Consider the following 13,935-nt stretch of genomic DNA (forward strand, 5'->3'; position numbering starts at 1 on the left):
CATAACGTGTTAATATGCGGCGTTAGTAAATAGACTTCATTAATCTCACTAGGACTTATTTACTAATAACACGTGTAAACCTATAACATGTTGTTCTATTTTGATAAATAGCCTCTTGTACTGTTGGGTTAGTCATTTTGATCAGAGTGTTTATTTGGTACTAGCATTTGCTAAATCGCTGTGCAGACCCTGATCATGGGGAGAAGTGAACCTGGGACAGAATGCTGGGAAAAGACCCATGGTGCCTGCTAGCTTCAGTTTAAAGACAAGATCTCTAGCAGTGATGGACAGACAGATCTCCTTGGTTGTCATTTTCCCAAAAGCTGGTCACTTCATGCTGATTCTCTGCTTCTGGTAGATGCATATGGAGGCACAAAAGTTGTGGTGGAAAGGAGTCAGTTTTTCATCCTGTGTGCTGATCTGCAGCTACATTTTTGTGAGTGCTTCTCAGTCACCAACCAAATATAAATTTGAGTCCAAAAACTTCCCAAAAAGTTTCTGTTCTTGAGTGTGTATTTTATATCCCATGCAAGTTGCTATTGATTTCCTAAAGTTTAAATGTAAAAGTTTAATATTTTTTTTAATAAATGACGGTGGAAAAGATCAGAGCATTTGGACTTTCCAAAATAATACTAATGACCCTTAGCCATACTTCACTAGCTATGCAAATAGGAACCTCTTACTAAGTATCTAATACGTATAATCTCCTAATTCTTAATCTTATTATGTTCTTAGTTAATTGCCTTCCCCTACCCCATTTTCCGGCTATCTAAGCCTCCAAGTTTATCCACCTTGTTGATTGTAACTTTGCTCCTTTTGTTAAATGATTGATTAATGCTAAAGTTTTACCCCCCGTTCTGTGTAAACCGATTTGATATGGTTATTACCATGAAGGTCAGTATAGAAAAGAGTTACATAAATAAATAAATTATATTGTGTATTACAAAATTCAGAACAAAGATCAAGCCAAAAAAATAAAGTGAAAGACATGGGAAAGGGGCCTCTGAGCCACATTTTTTTAGCCTGCTTTCTGAAGGAAGAAACATAGGCTTGTGTGTGTCCTGCTACTAACTTGTGTTTAGTGTCCAATCCACATCAAATTTTCAGAGCACATGAGGAAGTCCAAAAGGATCCTAATGGGGTATTTATCTCTTTCAGATACATGCATGTGTGTGAATGGGCGCACACATCCTGGAAAGGAAGCTCTATTAGTTCTGCGTGGAATTTTGTTTTAACATATAATAAAAATAATTTATTTCCCAAATTCAATAAATTATAATTTTGCCTAAAATTTTCAGAACTCCAATTTTTTTATTAAGAGAGTTTTTATTCTTTCTACTGGCACACAAACAATACAGCACATATTATACATCAGTGAGACTCTTGAGCCTTTCATTCCTCCCCCTATCTAACTCAACTCCCACCCACCCTCGCATACCTGCTCAAGACAGCTTAAAGCTAAACAAATGTGTCTCTATGCTGTCAAATTCAGAGGTGTGCAAGGAGTTTTGCACAGGAGTAACTCTGTAGAATAAAGCAAATATCCCCCTGAGCCTAGGCAACATGAGAAAAATCACCACAAGCCCTAGTGTCTTCAGTTATTCAACAATTAACATGGATTGGAAAACAATAACACAAAGGCCATTGCTTTTGTTTCTGTGTTTATTCTAATTTTACAAACAAGGGTTTCATTTGAAGATATTAATATGCAAGCATATATATATCATATGTTCTCTTTTGTTTTGCAGGAATGATATTCTCTCTGAGGACTTTATATGATTATAGGTCTGGAAATAATGGTACTTTATTAAAATTTCTTAAATCCATTTATGCAGACGCTCTAAGTGATTTATAAAATGACATGTGTGCATATTTACAAATCATATGCATGTCACACTAGCAGGAATACCTTTCCTAGGTTGGGGAACTCCCCACCCCACAGACACCTTGAGTGGCCTCAACCCCCACTGGGCATCTTTTTGCCTGTAATGCTCAAAAGTAAAAGTATGGCATCAATGTATTTTTACATCATGGTGAATTTTGGAAGGGCACAGTTATGCCAGTCCTTCAGGCAGCCACCTTAAAAGGGGAGGGTAGGGGAGGAACAGGAAGGTGCGAGGTAAACCAGCTTTTATTATCATTCAGATTATCTTTTCATAGTTTAGAAGGGATGTGCAAAAGGAACATTTTTGTTTTGGTTCATTTTTTCTTTTCAGAGGTTTGAGGGGGATGGAGTTTATTCATATTTCAGTTTGTTTAATGTTTCTTTCAGTTTGATTTGTTTGCCAAACCGAAATAAGCATTAAGGGGTAGATCTTAAAAACATACGCGTGGGCGTCCATGTGCGCGTGCTTCCCGGCGCTCACACATGGATGTGCGATTTTATAACATGCACACGCCGGCACGCGCATGTTATAAAAATCTGGAATGGCATGCGCAAGGGTTGGTTGAAAAATGCATTTTCACGCGGCGACGCATCTCTGCCTTCCCCAGTTCCCTATCCCCCCCCTGCCCATACTCCCTTCCTCTTCCCCTGTCCTCCCCGACCCCTTCAAAAGTCCTACCTTGTTTTTTTCCTTTGTTTTAGAACTTACTCCAGCTCCTGAGCGGCAGTAAGTTACATGCGCAGACTGCCGGCGTGCAATCCCCCGGCACAGCGGCAAATGGCCGCTGTACCAGCCGCCTCCAGCTCCGCCCCGCCTTCTGGACCACCCCCGGACCACCCCTTTTCTTCAGCCTGGCTCTTGTGTGCGTAACGAGGGTTACACGCGTGGCTGAGCCCCTTCTAAAATGCGCACAGCACGCACAAGGCCCAGCCACACACATATCCCCCGTTTTTTGCTCGCGCTGGCCATTTAAAATCGGGCCGTAAATTAAAAAAATAAGAACATAACATATGCCATACCGGGTCAGACCAAGGGTCCATCAAGCCCAGTATCCTGTGTCCAACAGTGGCCAATCCAAGTCACAAGTACCTGGCAAGTACTCAAACATTAGATAGATCACAAGCTACTATTGCTTATTAATTACCATCATAGCAGTTTATGAATTTATCTAGGTACTTAACCAAACCTTTTTTAAAACCAGTTACACTAATTGCTGTAACCACATCCTCTGGCAATGAATTCCAGAGCTTAACTATGCGCTAAGTGAAAAAGAATTTTCTTTGATTTGTTTTAAATGAGCTACTTGCTAACTTCATGGAGTGCCCCTAGTTTTTCTATTATCTGAGAGAGTAAATAACCAATTTACATTAACTTGTTCAAGTCCTTTCAAGATTTTGTAGACTTCTATCATATCTCCCCCTCAGTCGTCTCTTCTCCAAAATGAACAGCCCTAAATTATTTAGCCTTTCCTCATAGGGCAGCTGTTCCATGCCCCATATCATTTTGGTCGCCCTTCTCTGCACTTTCTCCAGTGCAGCTATATCCTTTTTGAGATGCAGTGACCAGAACTGCACATAGTATTCAAGGTGCGGTCTCTCCATGGAGAGATACAGAGGCATTATGAGATCCTCTGTTTTATTTGTCATTCCCTTCCTAATAATTCCTAACATTCGGGCCAATACAGTACAGTACACTCCGACGGGGCGCACTGTTAACCTGCCATTGGACGCATGTTTTCCCTTACCCCTTATTCAGTAAGGGGCGGAAAACGCGCGTCCAACCCGCCGAACCTAATAGCGCCCTCAACATGCAAATGCGACTGTCAGCATAAAACTTCAGCTACAAATAAATCCCTTGCATCGTCCAAGCAGGCTTTTAGTACATCAGATGATCAGAATGAGGAGTTTGCAGAGGAAACTCTCGGCAGTTCTGCAAGAAAACCTGCGAGGCTTCACAAAAACACCATATGTTATTTCTGTAAATTCTGTATTCTCTTTTGAGCTCCTTTGTTGTCAAAACCTTTTAGCTGGTCCCTCATTTTATTAATAACTATTTAATAATTATAATCATTCCTTTATTAGCTGGGGATTGCATTTGCCTGGCAGCATGACATCCTGCAGTTCAAGAAAAAGAAATGTCCTAGTTAATTAGTTATTTAAGAGTGGCAACAATAGCCATGCCAGAAAGAAAGGTGCTCTGAGACCATTTTCTACAAGGGCCGGTTCTCAACAGCCCCAAGCAGAAAGCAGCCGATTACAAACCCAAGTATTTCATTGCATGTAACCAAATTGGCTGGCAGAAATGCTAATTGCCATTCAGTACAGATAAAAAGACAGACAGGGGAGCTTGTGCTTCAGAGAATGACCTGCATGTTTTACATCCCACTTCTGCATCATTGTCTTGCTTGAGAATTTTCCTCAAGCCATTCATAAAGGTAGTTTTTCCCCTAACCTTCAAAAATGTGGGGAATTCTAAAGCTAGCAGCTCACATCTGATGGGCTGGCAAAAAAAAAACCTGTAACAGATGGAGGGATTAAAGCCATGGTAATTCCCTAATAAAAGTAGCGCACCCGAGACTATACATACAAGACCTGCAGGCTAAGAAACCCGTCTGAGTACTTACCAGAGTTTATTACCTTATTAAAAAAAGCAGGCAGTACTGAATTTCAGTGTTAGCAGCTCTAGACAGACGATAAGACTACAAATGACCCCCAAACTTTGTTGACTTTTAAAATTAAGGGTCAAATTTACTGAGACCTTTTCCCTATTTCGTGTTTAGGAGAGAAAAAGCTTAGTAAATTAAGAACTAAGCGATGATTTTGAGTCTTCACGCAAGGAATTGTGTGCAATGCTTCGGTGAAAGGGTCTCTCCAACTCAACATATTCTGTAGTCTCACTAAAGGGTACATTTATGATAGAAATCTGAAAAAGAAAGTTTCAAAAATCCTTTGGGCTTCCTTAAGTGTCCTAATCAGACACATCTGTGGGCTACGCACTCTGCCCTTTCACCCTGACAGCCTACTTTGGCCAGAGGAACCAGGGCAAACATTCACCCAGACTTAATTTTCTTCCCAAGTTCAAAGCAGGCAAGGAGATCCTTCATTGCTCTTGCTGTTTGCTGAAGGGAACTGGGAGGGGGGGAAGAGGAGAGGGGAGGTTCCCCCCCCCCCCCCAGCATAAAGGTGCAACAATGCCCCCCACCTGGCTCAGGATGAATGAGCAGAGCCTCCAGTCCTGCAGGCTGAGGAAGGAATCCAAAGAAGCCTTCGGCATCTGCCTGGTGCCCCTCGACAGGGACTGCGGGCAGATCAGCTGCACAGCTAGCTTGTGCCCAAAACAGACCCCTGTTCCTTTAAAATGCATCCACAATTAAAGGAGACCCAACCAAACTGGGGGTAGAAGAAAGAAAGAAAAAAAAACCCCCCACAAAAGGAGATGAAACGTTTATTTGGAGGCTCCTGAGGTAATACACTGCAATTCACAACAATTATATATTTGTAAAAATGTGCCCTTGAATTTACTAAATCCCTTCCCTGCCTGTTAGGCGATTTGTTATACTCATTTCCTGCTGAAAAAGTTAATGATTAGGTTTTTATTTTAAAAAAAAAAAGTCTTTATGTCCAGCTTTTTCAGTCACAAAAATTATAACTTAATATGGTTGAACCCCTCCCCAACAAATCAATCAGTATTCCTGTTTGCACTGGACAGGAAGATGGAATTTTTAGCACTCACTTTCCTCGAAAACTGTCAGCACTGTGGATTTATTCCTCAGCTCTCTAAAAGGTATCTGGAGATATACGTGAAACGATGCTACCATGTTTTAAGAAAAATAAATTAAACTTTTCCTCTGTACACACCATTTTTGTTTACTGATGTCTAACTAATGCAGTACTTAACGGTTCCTTGAAAATCTAGCGGGAATGTGGCACACTGTAATATTCTGGAAAACACAGTAACGCTATACAACATTACTATACAACATTACTATTTCAATCCAAATCTTCAGCAGGAACCAAAAGGATGCAGTAAACTGCTTGCATGCGCAGAAGCGCACGCTCTGCAAGCAAAGTTTGTGGCCCAAATCACTTTCCATATTTCCATTGCAACTATTGACTCCCTATCACACTTTGCCCAGTGGCCACAACTGTCTGCACTGGGACTTGATGGCGCGAGTAACTACAGAAACTTTCACTGATCTGAGGAAAGGAATGCTGTTTAAATAAATAGTACTATGCACTTTACTATATCAGAAACTACTGCATACGTAAAGTTAAAGTTTTTGGTTTAGTAATATACCGATCAAATTTTAAATACATTACAAGCCCTCTAATCAGATTCTTGCATTGTTAATAAGTGCATGGGCGATTGTTATGTTCAGTTGCTAATGAAGATAAATACTTTCTTTAAAGATGTACCCAGCTGTGAACTATATCCCGGTATATAGAATTACAACAAAGTCTCTGCGTCTCCAGTTTGGGTAGTTTTAACGATCAGGAAAGAATTAAAAAGGTTCTCACTTCTAGCTGCGATCTCACGATGATGAAGCTGACTAAAGGTTTCTTTCTTCTTTCAGCCGAATATTTTTTTCTTGACCCAAACATTACTTGTGGTCGCTCCTCCTTCTTCTCTTTTAGGTATTTTGAAGCAACTAATTTCTGACTGCTTTTATTTCCACTGTCACAGAGTTGGATGCTTTTTTAATGTATAATTCATACACTCGCACAGTATCCCCCAAACGCACTAGCGGGCAATTAACCTCCTTCTCTGAACATGTACTAAACTATCAGAACGAATCGTCTATTCCTATGGCAAGATCTGTGCTTCTGCAAAATAATACATAACTAGATCCCTACAGTAACAATCAGTCACCAAAAACTGTGGCCTGACTTTTAATTTAATAAACCACAATATCATTTCACCATAACTTCTGTAAATTTTCATCTCATAGCAGACTACCACATTATATTCGCAATGTAAATCACCATAAAAAGTTGCGACATCTTTAGCACGATTTACCTGCACTCCCTTTACAATTTAAGTCTGGAAGCTCTCCGACTTCAATAAGACTCTCCGGCTCGGTTTTAAGCTTCTTGCTAGGATCAGCTCAGATCATCAGACTCTTCCTTCTCTGCCTTCCTACGGGCTCCTCTTCAGTTGTTGCTCACGTTTCTTAATCCTGTCTAAGGTTAGAGTGGTGAGGGTGGGGGTGGGGGAAGACCTTAAAGGGGCAATGACGCATGAGGGAGTCTCTTAAAAGGGCAATGCTTTCAAGGGTTTTTTTTGTTGTTTTTTTTAAAGTCCTACCGACTGACTTTCCTGCAACAGGTGAATGCAGAAACAGAACTGAAACCAAACAGCAAAGAAAGATATTGATCAAGTAAATGGAGCCGTGAACAAAGACACGACTGCCTGGTGGGTACACCCAGTAAGCCTAGGTAGGGAATGATCAATACTGGCACAAATCCATCCACTCCTGGGCTGTTCCCTGTTCGGCGATATCTCTAGACAGTAATATTTGGGAGGGCGATGGGAGAGGGTGGGGGCGCAAACTAAGTTTGGAGAGGGCAAAATCAAAATGGCATTTACACATGTCACACCCAACCTCACGATTTAGCCCTTTGCCTTAATTGGGGGCGGCTTGGGGGAATGACGGCTACTACCTGGAGATTAATATCCTTATTCAATAAACATACACACGGTTAATGCGACTCCAACATTGCTCTAATCTTCAACGGCAAGAGGAAATGTGAAAAAAAGGATTTGTATCCACAAAAAAAGCAGGGGAGTAGCTTGCTTGATACGGCGGTTACTACCCCAAACCAAATAAGCCTGATACTTCACTTTCAATGATATCCAGCATAGTTCTCTGCTTCAATGGCAGGGGGAATGATGAAAAGATTATTTATATTCGGACAACAACTAACAAGGTTGATGGCGGAGGTGGAAGGGAAATAGAACCAAAAAGTTACATACAAGGGACAAGAGTAATAGATAAGTATGGGGGAAAAAAAATGTGAAAGCTTCCTGGGCAGACTGGATGGACCGTTTGGTCTTCTTCTGCCGTCATCTCTATGTCTCTATATATGTTTCTATTGGCTATAAAAGACACAATAAGAAAAAACCTAGTAAAACTACCATTGAAATTATTTCATATCATTCAACCAACTCTTCTATATGGCTATGGGAGCAATATGTAGAATCTATACCGCAGAGATAGGCAACTCTGGTCCTTGAGTGCCACAAAGAGTTGGGTGTTCAGGATATCCACAATGAATAAGCATCAGATAGAATACATTGGATGCAGTGCATGCAAATCTATCTCATGTATATACATTGTGGATGCCCTGAAAACCTGTCTGTGTCACTCAAGGACCGGAATTGCCTGCTCCTGCTATACAGGATGAGACAGAATCTCAATATGAATGCTGTATCAAGTTCTGTAACATAGTGTTTCCCCACTCTCTTCTGGAGGCACACCTAACCAGTTGAGTTTGCAGGATATCCATAATGAATATGCATGAGATGATTTGAATAGATTAGACACTTGATGTATATAAATCTCACTCATGCATAATCATTGTGGTAATCCTGAAAACCTGACTGGCTAGGTGTACCTCCAGGAGAAGGTAGGAAACGCTGATGTCACATTTGCCATATAGCTCTAGTTTTTCAACACAGGCTGAGCTAGTTTAGGTTTTATCTCCCAAGAGAATGGCTGTGTTCACATGGAGCTCCTGCAGCAGAGATTTCAAAATATTTATTTTTATTTATTTTCATTTCCTTAGCTTTATAATTTTGACATATTTTAGTTAAGTTTGTGTTGAGGCATTAAGTCCTCACTTTTATTTAGAATTTATTTCATGTATTTAAACTTTTATTTTGTTTGTTTTAGGGCAGTGGTTCCCAAACCTATCCTGGAAGATCCCCAGGCAATCAGGTTTTCAGGAAATCCACAATGAATATGAATGAGGTAAATTTGCATGCACTCCCTCCATAGCATGCACATTTTATTTGCTTTCTTGGCCACTGCTGCGCACTGAGCGGAGGATTTCAACATATTATCCACAATGATGCCTAGATCCTTTTTCTGAGTGGTGACTCCTTCTAGCTACAGTTTGGGTTGCTCTTCCCTACATTCATCATTTTGCACTTGTCCACATTAAATGTCATCTGCCATTTGGATGTCCAGTCTCCCAGTCTGCAAGGTCCTCTTGCAATTTTTCACAATCCTCTTGTGATTTAAAAACTGTGAATAATTTTGTATCATCAGCAAATTTGATCACCTTACTTGTTGTTCCCATTTCCAGGTCATTTATGAATATGCTAAACAGTGATCCTAGAACAGATCCCTGGAGCACGCCACTATTTACCTTTCTCCATTGAGAAAGTTGACTATTTAGCTCTACTCTCTGTTTTCTATCTTTTGATCAGTTTTCAATCCACAACAGAACATTGCCTCCTATCCCATGACTTTTTAATTTCCTCAAGAGTCTCTTATGAGGTACTTTGTCAAAACTTTGTCTCACCTTTATCCACAAAAAAGGATATGCTTCCTAAACCTGACCCTGCCTTAAATAAAAAACTCACCCTGAAAACAAATTAGAGTGTGTGTGTGTGTATGTGAAAAGTAATTAAAAATAAAAATAAGTGAATAAACTAAATGGGGGAAGGGAGATAGGCACATGTGGGGCAGGATTCTAAATATCGCTTCCCATTGATCTTCATCTAAGGCCACCAATACTAATGGAAAATCAACTCGAAGGTTCGGGTTATGCCAGGATTACTCACTAAGGGAGAGTCAAGGGCTAGTAAAGAATTTTGATGTAACCTTTGAGAGATGACGGTCTTCCCGGGGGAACTGTTACTGCGGTAGCAACCACTATCCTTGCGGGTTCAATGATAGGCTGTGGAGGCTCCAAAGATTCTTCAGGATCAAAGGAATGTGAGAGGGCATCAGCTGTGTTGATTCTTTTCTACTGATTGATATTGCAGTTTAAAGTTAAACCGGCTGAAGAATAGTGACCAATGGGCTTGCCATGGGTTCAGTTGCTGTGATTTTGCCAATTGTTACAGGTTTTTGTGGTCTGTGTAGATAGAAGGGGGTCAGACAACTGTGACTAACTGATGTCACCATTCTTCAAAGGCTAGCTTCACTGCTAGCAGCTTGCAATCTCCAATAGTATAATGTTTCTCTGCAGGATAAATTAATTAGAGAAATAAGAGCAGGTCACGAGCATGGTTATTGTGCTGTAAAAGGACAACCCCTACCAAAGGGTAGAAGCATCTACCTCTAGCACAAATGGCAAGAATCATGGGAGAACTCCTTGTTGAGCTGTTGAAATGCCTGAATGGCCCTACTGGTCCAATTCTTGGTATCTGAGCCCTTTTTTGTGAGGGTGGTGAGAGGTGCGGTCAACACAGAATAGCCATGAATGAATTGTCGATTTGCAAATCCAAGAAAGCATTGTAGGGCTTCGAAGTCTTTGGGCTTAGGCCATTCCAGGATGGCTTTCAGTTTCTCTGGACCCATACATAGGCCTTGCCGAGGAATAATATAGTTAAATTAGAAAAATGTACTTTTGAACAGAAGTAACTCCAATTCTTAACATACAGATGGTGCTCACAGAGCCTCTGAAGAACTTGTTTCAAATGACCTCTGTGTTCCTGCAAGGATTTTGAGAATAATAGGATATTGTCCAAATATACCACCACATGGCAATAGAGTAGGTCCTGAAAAATCACATTAACCATAAACTGAAACACCATAGGGGTATTGCATAACCCAAAGGGCACCACCAGATATTCATAGTGTCCATCTCTGGTATTAAAAGCAGTCTTCCATTAGTCTCTCTCGCAGATTTTAATCAGGTTATATGCCCCTGTAGGTCAAACTTGGTAAATATCTGTGCCCCTCTGAGACAATCAAAGAGTTCTGTGATCAGTGGGAGAGAATATCAGTTCTTTTTGGTAATAGCATTGAGCCCCAAAAGTAGATGCAAGGGCATAGTGAACCATCCTTTTTCCCCATGAAAAAGAAGCTGGCCCCAGCAGGTGAGAAAGATGAGCAAATGAAGCCATAGTCCATATTTTTATTCATATATTTGGACATAGCCTCTGTTTGAGGCCCTGAGAGCAGGTAGACTCTACCGCTGGGTGTTACTTTCTCTGGGATCAAGTCAAGGGGGCAACTGTAGGAGTGTTGGGGAGGCAGGACCTCCATCTGCTGTTTGCTAAAAACATCCAAATATTTTGTATAATGTGGTGGCAGCCCAGGAAGTTGTGGGGTAACTGTCCAGGCGCAGTGCATAACAGATGAGCATAACACATGAGCTGGCAAAACGATTACCAGCATGGTTAAAAGGTGAGGTGAAAAAGGCTATTTTAGTAAAAAAAAAATCCTTCAAAAATTGGAACAAGGATCCATCTGAAGAAAATAGGATAAAGCATAAGCAATTTCAAGTTAAGTGTAAAACATTGATAAGACAGGCGAAGAGAGAATTTGAACTGAAGTTGGCCGTAGAGGCAAAAACTCATAATAAAAACTTTTTAAAATATATTCAAAGCAAGAAACCTGTGAGTGAGTCGGTTGGACCATTAGACGACCGAGGGGTTAAAGGGGCTCTTAGGGAAGATAAGGCCATTGCAGAAAGACTAAATGAATTATTTGCTTCTGTGTTTACTAATGAGGATGTTGGGGAGATACCAGTTCCGGAGATGGCTTTCAATGGTGATGAGTCAGACGAACTGAACCAAATCACTGTGAACCTAGAAGATGTAGTAGGCCAGATTGACAACCTAAAGAGTAGCAAATCACTTGGACCGGATGGTATGCATCCTAAGGTACTGAAGGAACTAAAAAATGAAATTTCTGATCTATTAGTTAAAATTTGTAACCTATCATTAAAATCATCTGTTGTACCTGAAGACTGGAGAGTTGCCAATGTAACCCCAATATTTAAAAAGGGCTCCAGGGGCGATCCTGGAAACTATAGACCAATAAGCCTGACTTTAGTGCCAGGAAAAATAGTGGAAACTAGGAATGTGAATCGTTTTTCTGACGATTGAAAATATCGGACATATTTTCAAACTTGTCAAATATGGGGGGTCCCCGAAAGTGATAGGAAAACACCAAGAAATGTTCATGGGGTTCTCTTATTGTTTTGGGGGTGGGTGAGAAGAAAGGGCCACAAAAACCCCCAAACCCACCCCGACCCTGTAAATCAAATTCTTTAGAATCCCCCACCCTCCCGCCAAAACTTTTCTAAAGTACTTGGTGGTCCAGCGGGAGTCCCGGGAGTGATCTCCCGCTCTCGGGCCATCAGCTGCCACTAATCAAAATGGCGCTGATGGCTCTTTGCCCTTACCATGTGACAGGGGCTATCGGTGCCATTGGCCGGCCCCTGTCACATGGTAGGAGCAATGGACAGATGGCCGCCCACCCGCTGGACCACCAGGTACTTTAGAAATGTTTGGGGGGGGGGGGGGGTCGGGAGGGTGGGTTTTTTGTTTTTCGGCTCAGGCGCAGCCGAAAAAAAAAATCATTTGGACCACGGGAAACAGAATTTCCCAATGGTCTACGAAACCAAAACCGATTCCGGCACCAATTCACATCCCTAGTGGAAACTATTCTAAAGATCAAAATCGTAGAACATATAGAAAGACATGGTTTAATGGAACACAGTCAACATGGATTTACTCATGGGAAGTCTTGCCTAACAAATCTGCTTCATATGGATAAAGGTGAACCAGTAGATGTGGTGTATTTGGATTTTCAGAAGGGGTTTGACAAAATCCCTCATGAGAGGCTTCTAAGAAAACTAAAAAGTCATGGGATAGGAGGCGATGTCCTTTTGTGGTTTACAAACTGGCTAAAAGACAGGAAACAGAGAGTAGGATTAAATAGACAATTTTCTCAGTGGAAAAGGGTAAACAGTGGAGTGCCTCAGGGATCTGTTTTGGGACCCGTACTTTTCAATATATTTATAAATGATCTGGAAAGAAATACAAGTGAGGTAATCAAATTTGCAGATGATACAAAATTGTTCAGAGTAGTTAAATCACAAGCAGATAGTGATAAATTGCAGGAAGACCTTCTGATACTGGAAAATTGGGCATCCAAATGGCAGATGAAATTTAATGTGGATAAGTGCAAAGTGATGCATGTAGGGAAAATAACCCATGCTATAGTTTCAAAATGTTAGATTCCATATTAGGAGCTTCCACCTAAGAAATAGATCTAGGCATCATAGTGGATAACACATTGAAATCATCTGTTCAGTGTGCTGCGGCAGTCAAAAAAGGAAACAGTATTTTGGGAATTATTAGAAAGGGAATGGTGAATAAAACAGAAAATGTCATAATGCCTCTGTATCGCTCCATGGTGAGACCGCACCTTGAATACTGTGTACAATTCTGGTCGCCACATCTCAAAAAAGATATAGTTGTGATGGAGAAGGTACAGAGAAGGGCGACCAAAATGATAAAGGGAATAGAACAGCTCCCCTATGAGGAAAGACTAAAGAGGTTAGGGCTTTTCAGCTTGGAGAAGAGACGGCTGAGGGGGGATATGATAGAGATGTTTAAAATCATGAGATGTCTAGAACAGGTTAATGTGAATCATTTAATTACTCTTTCAGATAATAGAAAGACTAGGGGGCACTCCATGAAGTTAGCATGTGGCACATTTAAAACTTATTGGAGAAAGTTCTTTTTCACTCAATGCACAATTAAACTCTGGAATTTGTTGCCAGAGGATGTGGATAGTGCAGTTAGTGTAGCTGGGTTTAAAAAAGGATTGGATAAGTTCTTGGAGGAGAAGTCCATTACCTGATATTAATTAAGTTGACTTAGAAAATAGCCACTGCTATTACTAGTAACAGTAACATGGAATAGACTTAGTTTTTGGATACTTGCCAGGTTCTTATGGCCTGGATTGGCCACTGTTGGAAACAGGATGCTGGGCTTGATGGACCCTTGGTCTGACCCAGTATGGCATGTTTTTATGTTCTTTAGCGAGACATTGATCATAGCAGTGAGAGCTCCATTTGGG

General features: G+C 40.9%; 1 protein-coding gene across 1 annotated transcript in view; it reads right to left on the minus strand.

Annotated features, from left to right (window-relative positions):
* Positions 1-7,017, minus strand: part of ADGRV1 (adhesion G protein-coupled receptor V1) — a 1,128,533-nt gene extending 1,121,516 nt beyond the window's left edge. Inside the window, exon 1 of the mRNA XM_029573357.1 lies at positions 6,903-7,017. The gene's annotated coding sequence lies outside the window, so the exon portion shown is untranslated. The remainder of the gene's footprint in view (positions 1-6,902) is intronic.
* Between the last annotated feature and the right edge of the window lie 6,918 nt (positions 7,018-13,935).

Source organism: Rhinatrema bivittatum, chromosome 1 (genome assembly GCF_901001135.1).
Source record: "Rhinatrema bivittatum chromosome 1, aRhiBiv1.1, whole genome shotgun sequence".
NCBI lineage: Eukaryota > Metazoa > Chordata > Amphibia > Gymnophiona > Rhinatrematidae > Rhinatrema > Rhinatrema bivittatum.